Source organism: Lagenorhynchus albirostris, chromosome 7 (assembly GCF_949774975.1).
Source record: "Lagenorhynchus albirostris chromosome 7, mLagAlb1.1, whole genome shotgun sequence".
Taxonomy (NCBI): Eukaryota; Metazoa; Chordata; class Mammalia; order Artiodactyla; family Delphinidae; genus Lagenorhynchus; species Lagenorhynchus albirostris.
The window spans coordinates 95,484,891-95,501,172 of NC_083101.1; the positions used below are offsets into that span (position 1 = coordinate 95,484,891).

Consider the following 16,282-nt stretch of genomic DNA (forward strand, 5'->3'; position numbering starts at 1 on the left):
CTACTGGAAATTAAAATATGATGCCCAAGTTAAAAGCAAAATTCAGTGGAAGAACTGGAAGATAAAGCTGAAATTTCACAAGGAGAGCAAAAAGGAAAGGGGGAGTTTTAGAACGATAAAACGGAAAAAAAAAATGGAGCAGGGGATTAAAAAAAATACAAAGAACATTCTCAAGCTGAAAGACTCAGGTAACCATATTAAAAGAGCCAAGCCAGCACTCAGAACAACAAACCATGCTGTTGTTCACCTAATACTAATGTAAAAGACATGTACATCTAATATACCATCATGAAATTTCAGAACACCAAGGATAAACAGAAGATCGTCAAATCTCTCCAAGCAAAAACCAGTCACCAGAGAAGAAATGAGGCTGCAAGTGGCAGTGGACCTCTCAGAAGGCAGCACAGTGTGCTAGGCAACTCTGGGTGATGTTCCAGGGAACATGACATCCAACTGAGAATGATATCCAGTCAAACTATCGTGTGTGTGTGTGTGTGTGTGTGTGTGTGTGTGTGTGTGTGTGTGTGTGTGTGTGTGTGTGTGTGTGTGTGTGTAACTTACAAGGACTCAGAAAACTTACCATTGACATACCATTTCTTAGAAAGTTCCTATCTCATCTTCCCATGCCTCTCTTCACTCTCCTTCCAACCTCACTCACCACCACACACTCAAGGTTTCATCCACACTTCCTGAAAGAAGAAGAAGACCAGGAAGTCCCACGGATGCCTGGTGTGGGGAGCACGCCCATCCCTAAGTCAGGTATCCAGCCTAGACTGACGGGAGACAGAAAGACACAGAATAAGCTCTCCAGGGGATTGAGGGTTTTTGTGACCATAAAGGACCAAGAAGGTCAGACAAAGACTACTGTGTCAGGAAAAGAAGAGATATGTATAAAGGCAAAATTATCATCTAGATGTTCGCAAAAAACTCAATTTCCAGGAAACATATTAAGTGTTGCCAGATAACTCTATTACGTTCACTCGTTTCTTGTTCAGTCTCTTAGTAATTCTGAATAACCATAGCAAATGACATTATCAAATCATTTTGCAGCTGGAGTTTTTTATATACCAGTTATTCCTGTTATGTCCATCGACAGACTACATTATATTTAGGCAAGTCGCTTCATCTCCCAGGGTTAGATTTAAACTAAAAACAGGAGGGGAAAGGGGCCAAAGGGGTAATAATACTTGCCTCTTACCTCAGTAGGAGGTTGTAAGATTTATAATTAGATTGCATTGCAAACTGTCCCAGAGCTCCCCAAGGAGAAGGACTATAAATAACTCAAGGTATTATTATCCCCAAAGATAATCAATTATTTTCTCATCAAAAGGAAGCTAACAAAGAAAGACCTTAAGGATGGAGACCCCTTAATTTGTTTAAGCCTCTAGCTTTAACAAGATTTCCAGAGTGTTTAGAACTTCACAGGGCCCCAGTACCACCTCTGGTTTTCTCCAACAAATGGAATATTTACAGTATCTGAGAAATCCCTTTCTGGCTAGAAAAATACCACAGTAGCACTGTAACTGTGCCCATTCATTCAATTCTCTTATTCTACAGACCAGTATAGGACGGGGTGGTGGAGGGCAGTAAGAATGAATGAATCTTGCCTCAACAGACCATGATAGCCCCTCCCCTCCTCGGGTTCAAGGTCCTGTGTTCTTTCACACCTCCACGGCTCTTCTTCTCCTCCACCTGTGAAAATGACTTGCCCCTCACCGTCAGCTCCAGAGGCCACATCCTCTCCACAAAGCTCTCCTGGCCTCACCTGGCAGAAGCAGTTCCTTTATTTATAGGTCATCAACTGGTATTTCGTACAGACCCAACCACCTCATAGCATCTACCAAACTGAACAATTATTCACTTGCTTGGCTCCTCCTGTAAAACATGGGTTCCCTAAGGACAGAGTCTGTTTATTCATTGTCAACCTTCCGAGAAGCTCCTCATTACACATTCAGGACTCTCTTGGGCTTGATACCTTTTTTTTTTGAATGAATGTGGCAAATTAGTCTCTTTGCAACACCACTCAGAGGCTTCAAACAAACTGTGGCCCACCATCTTCTAAGAAGCATAAATGTGAGAAGGGCTCTCACTTTCTAGAGGACAAAATTAAAAGCCAACCATGTTTCTAGAATACTCCTGCAAAACTCCAGTTTTCTTAAAAAGACAAATCCAAAAGAAAAGCACCCCCAAAGGTCATGGAAATTGATCAAAAAGGAACTCTTAATACGTGGCATATATTCACTCACATCACCAGGGAATGGGACTTGGGCTCTGTTCCAGGAAAGGAGATGGGGAATCCCAGCATCCTGGGCCACAGGAGCAGTGGGGAAAGTGACAACATCCTTCTAAATTTAAGGACAAAGGATAAGGCCATGAGAAGAGGAACCAACCCTCTTTACCACTCTACTTCCTTTTTTTTTTAAGATAAATTTAGTTATGTATTTTCTGAATAAGAGATATACATACATACACAGGAAATGTATCAACATTCAGAAGTTATAAAGAAATGGAAAGTAAGGCCTTCTTCCACTCCTACCCCCAGCCACCCATCCCCCCACTCTGCAGAGGCAACAACTTCAGCTTTCTTTAAGTATCCACAAATCTTTGATCTCTTCTGATGTACAGTCAGGCATTTATGATGGTCAGAACACGCCTACCAAAAAACAAATCCTAGGAAAACCCTGGGGCATGACCAAAGCCTGGGCCCCAAAGACTAAGTGAAGACCTCACCAAGTATCAAGAGAGTCCTGCTAACTTAGACAAGGACTATGGAGGGTTTAGTTTCCAACCCCTGACCTTGCCCGTGACTCCTCTTCAACTCAGAGCCTTTGCCTCTGTTTGCACTCACATTGTCTGAGAAGATTCTTAGCAAGGTTAAGGAGGGCAAAACTGAGTATTTCATCATAGCAAATGTTGGCCAGATAGAACATCAATACAAAAAAAAAAGCCCAGTTAATAACTGCTTTGGGCTGAATGGTGTCCCCAAAATTCATATGTTGAAGCCCTAACCCCCAGTACTTCTGAATGTGACTGTTTTTGGAGAAAGGATCGTTAAAGAGGTGATTAAGATAAAAATAAAGTCATTAGGGTGGGTCCCAATCCAATCTGACTGGTGTCCTTATAAAAGGGGAATTTTGGACACAGATACACATGCCAGGGAAGATGGCCATCTACAAGCCAAGGACAGAGGCCTCAGAAAACTCACCCTGCCGACACCTTGATCCCAGACTTCCAGTCTCCAGAACTGTGAGGAAATAAATTTCGGGTGTTTAAGCCACCCTGTGTGTGGTACTTTGTAATAGCAGCCCTAGCAAGCTAATATAGTAATAAATACACTTAAAGTGTTTGCGGTTGTAGACACATTCACATTAGGTAATGACACAATAATCACAAGCTCCCATGGCAGGATGATAATCCACTGAATAAAACATACTAACATAAGTAAACTCATGAATAAAGTGAGAGTCTGATGAAGAACAAGATGGTTTCAAAGTACCTCCCCACCAAATATCAAATACTGATCAATTTCAAAGGGAGAGCCTGGCAGATGCCACCTCATCAGTGAACCTCATCAGTCAGGGACAGATTGGACCTACGTGCCATCTGATAGAAGGCAGCGAGAAAGATATACATAACATCACGTCTACATTAGTCCTGCCGAATACATAAACCCTGATAAACCCAAACTGTGGGACTTTCTACAAAAGTGGGCTGTTCTGTTCACAAGTGTCAAGATTGCAAAGATCAAGAACAGGCTGAGGAATGTCCCAGACTGGAAGAGACCAAATGCAGCATGTGATCCTGAACTGGATTCTTCTGTGCAAAGGACATCCCTGGGACCGCCAGTGAAAGTGCCCTGGATGGGATCTGATGGTAATTATGTTATCAATACTAATTTCTTGATGTTGATGGTGGTAAAATTAGGATTACATACAAGAATGTCCTTGTTTGTAGGAAATACACACTAAGGTATTTGGGGTGATGATGCATCCTGTCAGCCACTTACTTTCAAATGGTTCAGGGGAAAAATGTTCTGTGTACTGTACCTACAACTTTCCAGTAAGCTCTGAACTTCGTACATATAATTTGGAAAAATCAAAAAACTCTACACGGGCTTCCCTGGTGGCGCAGTGGTTGAGAGTCCGCCTGCCGTTGCAGGGGACACGGGTTCGTGCCCCAGTCTGGGAAGATCCCACATGCCACGGAGCGGCTGGGACCATGAGCCATGGCCGCTGAGCCTGAGCATCTGGAGCCTGTGCTTCGCAACGGGAGAGGCCACAACAGTGAGAGGCCCGCGTACCACAAAAACAAACAAACAAACAACAACAAAAAACTCTACACGACTAAACACATTGGACTGCTTGATAGGAATATCATACTTGATTAGATAATATGCAACCATTAAAAGTGGTGGTTATAAAAAGACTAAATAGGCAACAAGAAAAAATGTTTATGTAATGAAAGCACGTTGATATGATTACAAATGTGTGAAAAATGGAAATAAATACTCCAAAATTTTTAAGAGTGCATTATCTCCAGTGGCATAATTACAAATAATTTGTTTTCTTCTTTATACTACTTTCCTTCCAAATATTGACATACAAGCACCCATTTTATAGGTGAAAAATTTAGGAGGCGGGTGAGCACCACTGGGCTGTTAAGCCTTGTCAGCCAAGGCCATTATCAAAGAGCAAAAACAAGGCCATGTGGGAATATTGCAAAGAAAAAGAGCTTCTAGGGAAAGTCCCTGGAGGACAAGGAGCTTTGCAGGGTGAAGAGAGGATGAAAAGGGGGGAGGGGCGGGGGGATGCTGGGGAGAGGTGTTAAGAGACCACTGTCATACTGAGTGAAGTAAGTCAGCCAGAGGAAGACACATATCATATGATATCGCTTGTACGTGGAATCCAAAAAAAAGGTTACAAATGAACCTATTTACAAAACAGAAATAGAGTCACAGATGTAGAAAACAAATTTATGGTTACCAGCGGGTAAGGAGGAGGGTGTGATAAACTGGGAGATTGGGACTGACATATACACACTAGTATATATAAAATAGATAACTAATAAGGACCTACTATATAGCACAGAAACTCTACTCAATACTCTGTAATGGCCTATATGGGAAAAGAATCTAAAAAAGAGTGGAATATATGTATATATGTATAACTGATTCACTTTGCTGCACAGCAGAGACTAACACAAAACTGTAAATCAACTATACGCCAATAAAAATTTAAAAAAGAGAGACTAAAATTCTAAAGCAGAGGCTGGGAAGAAAGTTCTATTAACGGGCCAGGAGGGCAGTAGCCTCTCCTAGGCTGGGCATCTGTGTGTCCCCATCTAGTTGGGCAGAGGGGGTGCAAGGCTCCGGGCGGAGCCACCTCTCCTTGTCAATCCAGGGCAGAAGCCTACTGATTCTACAGCAAGTAAGGTTTGGTTCTGGCCCGTTCAACCCCAAAAGAGAACCCAGAACTGATCCCTCAGCCCAAAGAACTGGCCCATTACCAAGGCAACCACACCCCAAGAGAGTTGTAAGTTGGTCTCTAAGTGACCATGAAGAGGCAATGAAAATGCTGAGTGAAAAAAGCAGGCAGCAAAAGCATCCATAACATGCCTCTACTTATATAAATGTCAAAAACAAGCAAAACTAAGCCATATGCCATTTAGGGGGTGTTAGGGACTTAACCGTATCCCCCCTAAAATTCACACATTGAAGTCCTAATCTCCAATACCTGAGAAGGTGATTACAGTTGGAGATAGGGTCTTCAAAGAAGTAATTAAGTTTGCATGCGGTGGTTGAAGCGGGCCCTAATCCAGTATGACTAGTGTCCCTGCAAGAGGAGATTAGGACACAGACACACACACAGGGAGGACCAAGTGAGGACACAGGGAGAAGACAGCCATCTGCAAGCCAAGGAGAGAGGCCTCAGGAGAAACAACCCTGACCACACCTTGATCTTGGACTTCCAGCTTCCAGAACTATAAGGAAATAAATCTTTGTTGTTTAAGCCTCCCAAGCACTTTGTTATGGCAGCTCTAGCAAACTAATCTAGGGGTACACACTACTACATGGTAAAATTACAATTAGCACAGAATAAGAGGACAATCGTTACCTAGGAAACCGATGGGACCCAGAACACTTCTTAGGAACCGAGAATGAAGCTCAGTTTCTTAAAGTGGGTGGTAGGTACCCAACTGCTCATTTTATCACTCTTCACACTGTACACTCACATTTTCTGTACTATTTTGCATGATAATATAAAATGTTTAAAGGTGAAAGGGAGCTGGATCTCAACACAGCACCATCCAGGATGGAAGCCACTAGCCACATGGGGCTCTTTAAATCTAAATTAATTAAAATCAAGTAATACAATTAGAAACTTAGTTCCTTAGCTGCACTAGTCACATTTCAAGTGCTCAATAGCCACGTGGCTGGTGGCTACTATTTTGGACACCATGAATGTCGCATGTTTTCATCATGGCAGAAAATTCTATTGGGCACTGCTGCTCCATACGATTTCACCTACAAGCGGCCTCAGAATGAGACACGTGAGGACTAGAATCCTCTCACTCCCAACAGGAAAGCTCCCTTTGCTCTGTGTTCTGGCAGCCACAACTACCTCGCACTGCCCTTGCCTCTGGAAGTTGCTGGGTCAATTTTAACAAAGCACTCGCTTGAGCGGAAATCCCGCCAAAGTCCCTTCTCCTAAGGAGATGCCACCCCAGTCCCAGCTGGGGGTAAAATCTCAGGGGATGTCACACCAACACGGTTCTTGCCAGGGTACATGTGTGTCTTGGGAAGCATGTTATGGTCACTGCCAAAGCCACATGAGGAAAAAACCAGAGAGAAAAAACACTCACCAGCCCACGGGTAGCTAGAACCACCATGCCACTCAACCAAAAGGAAACTAGAAGAATCACCAGAGGAATCTCGATCTGGGAAGTTGAGGTGCTTAAGCCCTAATCCCTTTCTTTTCCCCTTCTTTTCACTACTCTGTCTGTCAGTGCTTTTCAATTCAGTTCCATCGTTCCTCATTCAACACCATCCAATAAAGCCTGCCTCACCTGTCCACATGTCAGTTTCTGCCCAACTAAATCCAAATAAACACAAGCAGAAACACCCTGGTCGAGGCCCTTTGCGCTAGCATTTCGGATTCCACCTCACAGTGATGTGTGTGTGACAGACAGTCACCCCTCCAGGAATCACTGGGGGAGAACTCAGGTGCAATTTACCTAATTGACCTACAAAGAGGATTACTTACTCTCCACTTATCCTTGATCACCTTTAAAAAAAAAGGCAGGCCTTCTAGGTACACACAGCTTCTATATTGTACATTTTCCATTCACCATGACTGTTTTCCTGACAGTTTTTAACACTGTCAGAATATTAATGCTGCAGGGCTTTATCTCAGTCTTCTCCCTGATCTGACAATTATCTAACAAACTCGTTCCTCTATTGGATTTTTGGCTTGAGCAGCAGCTAAAGCATCCCTCGGACTGCCAAGCACGTCCAAGACTGATCTATGCATCCACAGAGCACGCTTCCATTTCCAGTTTGGCAAAACTTTTGAGTCCTTTTTTTTTTAATTAAATGAAAGTCAGGATATAATCTGGAGAGATATTAACATGCACTGAATTAAGTCCAAAGAACCTTTGGGACCAACTTTTTGAAACCATATTTTCTAAATTAAGTCATCGATTTCCTGTGCTGAGAAGGTGATTAATTGGTGGGCGAGACAATGTAGGAAACACTTTATTGCCCTAACTCAGAATTTTCTGTGTTACCTGGCAGAGCTCACTAAGCCTTCTACCAAGAAAGCTAACCTTTTGCCTTTGAGCTCAGGAGTCCAGAACCCAAGGTGATTAAGCTGGCAGCCCTCTCTACCTCCACTTTCCCCCACTGAAAGGCGCGAGCCTCTGTACCCCAGCTCTCTCCCATTTGTTAGCCAGACCCAGGGAGAGAGCCCGGTTTCCAAACAGCAGCATGGCCTACAGGTGGCCAGAAAACAAAGGGACTGGAGGTGGGGGGCAGCAGAGGGCCTCGGAGAGGTTGAAAACAAAACAAACAAGACAGCCTCTGCAAAAGTTTGGGGGGAGTGGTCTCTGGTTCTGGAGGCCCACTCGCGGACCTCCTCCACAGGCATGAACCAGCCTCCACAGACTTCCTGTGTCATCAAGCCCAACACAGGCTGTCACATCAGGATGACCACTTGTCCTCCTTAAAGTGCTTCACGATCCCTTCATCCCACCCTTGGGGTGGCAGGGGAGGGGCTTCTCGGTGGCCAGAAGCAGAGTGTGACCCCATGCCTGCCTTGCTGCACCAGGTGAGTATGACATAGGATGGAATTAAAGGACAGGGCTAGATGCCTGGGCAAGGCTGGGATCAGAAAGGAAGGGGAGAGTTACCACAATGTAATTCCAACATGAAACCTCCAAAGCCCCACCCCGCCCAGCTTGTGATTGTCTCCATTAGTGAGATTTAATTTAATGTGTTTAAGTCAATCTACCATTTGCAAGGTGTAAGACCTTATTTCAATCCTGGTTGAACAATAAAAAATAAAATAATCATGAAATCAACAGTGAAATGCGAACACTGATTGCATATTTTATTTTATGAAACAATTGTTCACTGCTTCAAGTGTGATAATGGCAGAATGCAGTTCCTTTGTCAAGGAGTCCTTATCTGTTTAAGACACATAATAAGACGTTTAAGTATGAATGAAATGAATTCAAAGAGCAGAAGGGGAGAGAATGGAGGTGTGAATAGACTATTATTATTGGAGTCAGTGAGGGGGTGGGGTCCACGGGGAGGGAGGGTGGTGCTAGAGGGGTGCTACTCCCTCTACTTCTGTAGGAGTCGGAAATTTTCCGTAAAGAAAACTCCTATCATTCCTAGCAATCCTTCCCCCTCCCCACTTTGAGGGTGCGACAGAAGTCCAGGCTGACCTGGGCTGGAATGATGACATGTACACCACGGACTCCGTCTACACCTCAGACTATCTACACCTCGGCGTCTGGGCAGGGAGGCCAGGATGGGAGCAGCTGCCTCCCCCACCACCACCCAACGCTGAGACAAAGGTCTTCCGATTTCCTGCTCCGGGGGCTATGCAGGAGGGTTAGGAAGTGATCCCTGACCACCCCATGCTTCTCTGGAAATACAAACCAAATTCCGTTCCCAGGATGAGGTTTCTTTTCTTTTCTCCTTAGGAAAATCAGGTTTTCCAGCTTCGGGGGGAGGGGTGAGTGGCAAAGGGTGTAATTGCAGGGTTCTGGAGAGCACAGAGACCCAGCACTCTGGGGTGTTTGGCCGGCAGCAGGGAGATTAGCAGATGAAAGGAAAAGATAATATTACCTGCTGGGGTTATCTTTCTTCTCACCAAGGGTCATGAACCCATTACTCACCATTTAAAAGCCCTGCAGGAGAGGATCCTATGAATATATAAAAACAGACCCAAGAGGGGCTCCCCTGACAACAGGAGAGACAGCCCGCCTTTCTTTTATCCAGGGTCCCAGGATCTTAAGGAAATTCAACCTCTTCAAGCATCTGGAGCAAAACAGCTTTTAACGTCTCTGGCTCCCCAGAAGAGACCCACAAAGGCAAGGCCGAGCAGGACCCGCTGGGTAAGGGTTTTGCTTCAGGGGACAATCTCCCATCCCAGGCACAGGGCACAATCTCCCATCCCAGGCACAGGGCACACTGAGGGAAGATCAGAGTTCCATTTCTAACATGCGATTATTCACAGTCTTCGGGGTTCATTTGTTTCTCACGTTTGGAGTAATTTAGAGGTACTACTTCAGATGTATCCAGAAAAAGTGAATGAATAATACAACAGCCAAATTACAGTCCTATTCCTTTCTCAATCCCCTTACAAAGGCCCCCACTATCCTGAATTTATATTATTTTAGTATTCTCATAAATAGCTTTACGCTTTTACCATATATGCATTTATCCCAAAGCAACATATAAGATTGCTTTGCATAGATTTAACTTTTACATAAATAGAATCGGGCCATTTGGATCCTCTTACAACTGGCTTTTCCTACTCAAGCTATGCTGTGAGAGCCATCCATGTTAGAACCTGTGGCTCCACTCAATAAATACATCACAATTTGTAACCATCTGAGTTGTCTGCAGTTTTTGTGAATACCCCCGCTGCGGTTCCCTTTCGCCCTGTGTGAGGGTTTCTTTGGTACCTGCCTCATGGTGTGGCAGGATCCAACTTTTCCAGCTGGGGCTCAGCTGCCTGATATAGATAACCAATAAGGACATACTATATAGCCCAGAGAACTATATTCAATATCTTGTAATAACCTATAATGGAAAAGAATCTGAAAAAGAATACATATATGAAAGAATATATATATGTATAACTGAATCACTTTGCTGTGCACCTGAAACTAACACAACATTGTAAATCAACTATACCACAATAAAAAAGTTTTTAAATAAAAATAATAAAAAAGCAGGGGCTAGTCAGAAAAAAATAAAACTAAAAGGAGACTAAGAATAAGACATGCTAATCCAAATATGCACATTCATTTTAAGAAGCGGGTAAAATAACCTATTTATAATTTGTAATTTATCCACATAATTATCCACAGAATTTAATGACTTAACAGAAAATGTGAGGTTGTAATCTGAACAGAAAATATTTTGTATTTCACAGATTGTTATTAAGATAGCAATTCTGTTTATTTAGAAGCTTACAAATCAAAAATACTCATGTTACACAAGGAAAAGGATAGAAGAATACAGACACAAATATTTCACCTACATCAGATTAGGTCAAATATAACCAGGTCAATAAAGATCTTAATATTAGAAAACCAGAATTTGAAAGGATGCACGCACCCCGATGTTCACTGCAGCACTATTTACAATAGCCAGGTCATGGAAGCAACCAATATGTCCATCGACAGAGGAATGGATAAAGAAGATGTGGTGTATACACACACACACACACACACACACACACACACACACACACACACACACACAATGGAATATTACTCAGCCATAAAAATGAACAAAATAGTGCCATTTGCAGAGACGTGGATAGACCTAGAGACTGTCATACAGAGTGACGTAAGTCAGAAAGAAACAAATATCGTCTATTATCGCTTATATGTGGAATCTAGAAAAATGGTACAGATGAACTTATGGCAAAGCAGAAATAGAGTCACAGATGTAGAGAACAAGCTTACGGTTACCAAGGGGGGAAGCAGGGGATGGGACAAATTGGGAGACTGGGATTGACATATATATACCACATATATGTATAAAAAAGATAACTAATGAGAACCTACTATTTAGCACAGGGAATTCTACTCAGTGATCTGTGGGGACCTAAATGGGGAGGAAATCTAAAAAAGAGAGGATATATGTATACATATAACTAATTCACTTTACTGTTTAACAGAAACTAACACAACACTGTAAAGCAACTATACTCCAATAAAAATTTTTTTAAAAAGATCTTAACATCAGAATATGCTGCGTACTATTTTAAATAAAAAACACCCTTCTTTCTGAAAACAAATCAACTCCCTCTGCCAGTTTCTTCTCTCACAGCATATTTTTGCCCACACTTGGAGTTGTCAGACTTCATTTTTTTTGTCTCTGACAGGGGCAAAGTGGTACCTCTTCGAGGTTTTAACTTGCGTTTCCAGGGTTATGAGTCTTTTGAAGGTTTCCTCATAGGTGAGCTGCCTATTAATATTTTTTAGTTCCATTGATTTAGGTAGAGGGGAATGTGGGTATTCACACAGATTTAGAGGTATGAACAATGAACCACAAACCACACTGACCCATGGGAAGGAAGCGTGCTGTATCCAGGGAAATACCTGGGCAGTAATCAACCTCCTTCCCCTCCCCCCATGCTGACACCCCTCCAGGAGACGTGATGAAACACCCGTTGATACTAGCTCTGTAGCCAGCTAGCAGTAGACACTCTTAAGGCTCCCTCTTTGCTTAACGTCTCTGTCTACACTGTGACAAGTGTGGCAGTGTTGGGGTGGGGTGAAACAGAAGTAAACAGTTCTCCCTTCCTGCCCAGGCATGCTGGACCACACTGCTCTCTAGGAGGCTGGTCAAGGCCGAGGCCACTGCTCAGAAACAGCAGGACAAGATGCGTGCCTGGCCATGAAAATAAAGGCTAAATTAACAAGGAGGAACCATTGGCCACCAGGAGAGGAGTCACTGCAGCCCAGAGACAGAAAAGGGCCTCCTCGTGGCCAAGGCGTCTCTGGCTCCCAGCGTTTAGGGGAAGAGCTGTGTGCTCCAGGCCAAGCCCCTACCCACTACTCTTTGCCCACAGGCTGTCACCAAGTGGCTTGCTGGGCTTCTTTTTCCACTTTTTAACATTAACTGTCCATTTTAGTTTGCGCTCTCACTGGGTCTGAACAACTCCTCCGAAAAACAATCCATCACAGGTAACGCCGTTTGGAAGAGAGACCTTGTAATAAAAGAGAGATGGGCGCTTCGTTCCCCCGTGCCTAGCCAATACTAAACTTTGAAAGCTCTCCAGCAAGACTGGCGGAGTGACTCAATGGTCCCAGGGCACTTCCTGAGCCTGTTAACACCTGATGCTAAGTACGAAGCCCCTGCCTGCAGGGCTGAAGCTGGCAATGGTGGGCCCACGCCCAAGCCACAGGGGTCAGGCAAACTGCTGGGCCGCCCAGCACATCAGGTCTGCAGATGGACACAACCGTGAAGGTCACCGTCTCAAAGCTACATCATGCAAGTCATCCCACGGAGAACTGAGACATGTCCCGATATGTAGCTGATGTGCTTGGCGTGGCTGGGTCAGGAGGCCTGAGCTCTGTAACTGCTGCTCCAAGATTTTGGACAGACGCCCCACCTCTCTGCGATGCCTCCTAGCCACCCACACCGACCAGTGCATGCAACAGACCAGAAGACAGGCTTACTACAAACATCATGGCCAACGTCAGACTCGAACACTGCACAGAACATGCTGATTCCCTGAGACTGGGCCCAGAGATGGGCTTCAGAAAGGCTGACTCAGAAATTTCTTGAGGTCCGAAAACATAGCACTTAACTTTAAAATCTGCATTCATGTACCTCGCCTCTTTAAGGGGCCTACAGAGTGAGAAATGGGTGTTTTATGGCTGACCCACACAGGAAACCCCCTCACATAGGACAGGCTCCAGAATAATTCTGGCTTGAGCCCCTGAGAATATTGGATGGATATTGGGGTGGGAGTCACCATTCCCACAGCCAGGGCTCCAAGCCAGCCAGCCCAAGGCAGGGCAGACAGGCCTGGCTGGCTCTGCTCCCTAAGCTGGCTGGTCAGGCTGCACCCCGAGTCGGGGTGGGGAGACAATGACTTCAGCTGTGTGAGCAGTGAAAGCCCAGAGTAGGTCTGTCGGTCTTTTCCCAGATTGTTCTTTTCTTAGAAAATGGAAACAAACTTTTCTCCTCAGTTTCCTGGAAGAAAAGCCAGAAGAGAAAATCAGGGGCCAGAGAGCAATTCAAAGGCCACATCTGGGGACGCGGACAGGACGGGCAAGGACACATCTGTGAGCAGAGATCCTCTCCCCCGGGAGCTGTGCTCAACCTCAAGCAGGGAGCCTATCCTTTGGGACGACGGTGCCATGTCTCTCCTCGGGGCGGTGTGCCCCCGCACCCTTCAAGACCTCTCTCATGACAAGCTGTTAGAACCAGCACTGGTTTCTCTGCACCCCCATCCAGAAAGCAAGCCCAAGTGCTCCAGCCTCCCAAGGTTCTGCCAGGGGTTCCCCCAAACCCCTGTGTGTGCTCACCCCTCGATCCAGATCTTCTGAACCAACTTTGTAAGTACAACTCACAGAACACAGTTGGGCCTCACAGGCCTAAAAAGATACTGAGCACAAATGAATGTTGTTCAGAGACGGATGTTCACACACATTGAGTCCATTAACACGATGCCACGGCTCTTCCAACAGAAATAGGATCCCCTCAATCCAGAGCCATTTTTCTTGTATGTTTTGGGGTAAACATCACGATTCAATGCCTGACACACATGGTTTAAAATGAGGGCTTATGAGGAAACGCCGACACTGGCTGTACCATGAATGTGACCTGGCAGTAAACGTGCCTGGATGTTAGTGGTTCTCGAACAAAGCCCCTCACCCCTCACAGCACTGCGTGAAACCTCCACCCTCCCAACCAGGGTCCCACCACCCTTCCCATTTAGCCTGGTCTCCTTTTTCCAGAACAAGAGCCCACTGCATCAGGCTTGAAAGTGGAAGATTTTCTCAGGAAAATAAAAGAAGAAATCACTCACTTAAAGATATCTTCACTATGGAATGATAATGTTTCACATAAAGAATGTTGGAATCTTCTCCCACGTAGCTTTTTGTCTTTTTTTCTTCACTAAGAAGACTTTCCAGAGTAAGACTACAAACTTAACCTCTTATATGCACTTCTTCAACTTTTTGGATGACTATTCCATCTGAAATTAATTTTTGTGAATGGTGAGGGTAGAGCTATTCTCCCCCAAATGAATACCCAGCGGCCCAACATCTTTATATTAAATTTAGTTCACACAGACATGGTTCAGTTTCTAGATTCTTCAGTTTTCTTATTTGGTTGTTGTATTAGTTTTCTAGGACTGTTGTAACAAAGTCCTATGGTCTGCTGGGCTTAAAAAACAGAAATTCATTTTCTCACAGTTCTGGAGGCCGGAAGTCCAAGATTAAGGCATGAGCAGGGTTGATTTCTCCTGAGGCCTCTCTCCTTTGCTTGCAGATGGCAGTCTTTTCCCTGTGTCCTCACATGGGCTTCTCTCTGTGTGTTTATGTGTCCCGATTTCCTCTTCTCATAAGGACACCAGTCACACTGGATTAGGGTCCAACCCTAATGATCTCATTTTAACTTAGCCACCTCTTTGAAGACCCTACCTCCAAATACAGTCAGATTATGAGGTCCTGGGTGTTAGAACTTCAACATATGAATTTCAGGGGCAACACAATTCAGCCCATAGCCCTTGTCTATTCCTATGTCAACATCACACAATTCCAATTATTACAGCCTTAGACTAGGTTTTGATATCTAGTAAGATAACCTCCCAAAATTATTGCTAATTTTCAAAATGATCTTGACTGCTTTTAGGTTTTGTACTTCTACATGAATTTTAGAATCAGCTCACTGAGTTTGATGAAAAAGGCTTTTGATGTTGATTAACAATGCACTAATTTATAGAGTATCTGTTGGGGAACTGATATTTGAACAAAACTGAGACTTCCTAGATAATAACACAGTTTCTCCTTTCATTTGGATCTTCTTTTGGGGTCTGTTAAGAACGTTTATGGTTTTCTTCTCATGGATGTTGCACTTTTCCTACTGGACTTATTTCTAGGTGTTTTACAGTTTTTGGTTTTGTTCTAATAGCGTCACTCATGATGCATCAGGAAGCCAATGGGTTTTCTGTTAACTCATTCATATCCTGTCACCTTGCCTAATACTCTCCTTAGTTTTAATACTTGTCAGTTGAGTCTCTTGAATTTTCCAGAGCCAACATTTATATAACCTACAAATGACAGCTTTCTCTCATTTTTTCCAATTATCATGTTGGCTGGGACTTCCCAAACAGCACTGCAGAATAACAATGATAGCAGACATCCATTTCTTGTCTCTGACGTTCAAATGTTGTACTTGAAACGTAATACTCACTGCATGGTTTCTAAAAGATTCCTTTTATTGAGTTATCTAAGCCTACTCTGTTAATTGTTTCATCAGCAAAGAATTCTGAAATTTAGCACAAGCATTTGTAGCATCCATTGAGATTATTTTTCCCTCTACTCTGTAAATGTGGATTTTTTAATGTCAAATCATCCTAGAATTCCTAGGATAAACTATTTTTATTATTGCTCTTTTAACATATTGCCAGGTCTTATCTGCTAAATTCTACATAGGATTTTTGCATCTGTGTTCAGTATATTTCAATTGCTGCACAACAAAGTTCCACAAATTTAGAGGCTTAAAACACCACTCACTAATGAGCTTACAGTTGTGTAGATGAGAAGTCCAGGCACGGCACTGCAGGTTCTCAGCTCAGGGTCTTACAAAGCTGAAATCAAGTTGTTAATGAGGCCTGTGTTCCTTTCTAGCGCCTCTGGGCTCACTTGGGTTGTCCTCTGATTTCATTCCTTGGGTCTGTAGGACAGAGGCTCCCATTCCCTTGCTGGCTGTCATCTGGGGGGCCGCTCTCAGCTTCTAGAAGCCACCCACGTTCCTTGTCACAGGCACCCCTCCATCTTCAAAGCCAGACACACACACCAA

At 43.9% G+C, this 16,282-nt stretch overlaps 1 protein-coding gene across 2 annotated transcripts in view; it reads right to left on the reverse strand.

Moving 5' to 3' along the window:
• The window catches only part of ROR2 (receptor tyrosine kinase like orphan receptor 2), a 217,610-nt gene that overhangs the window by 146,996 nt on the left and 54,332 nt on the right, over positions 1–16,282 (reverse strand). The window lies entirely within an intron of this gene.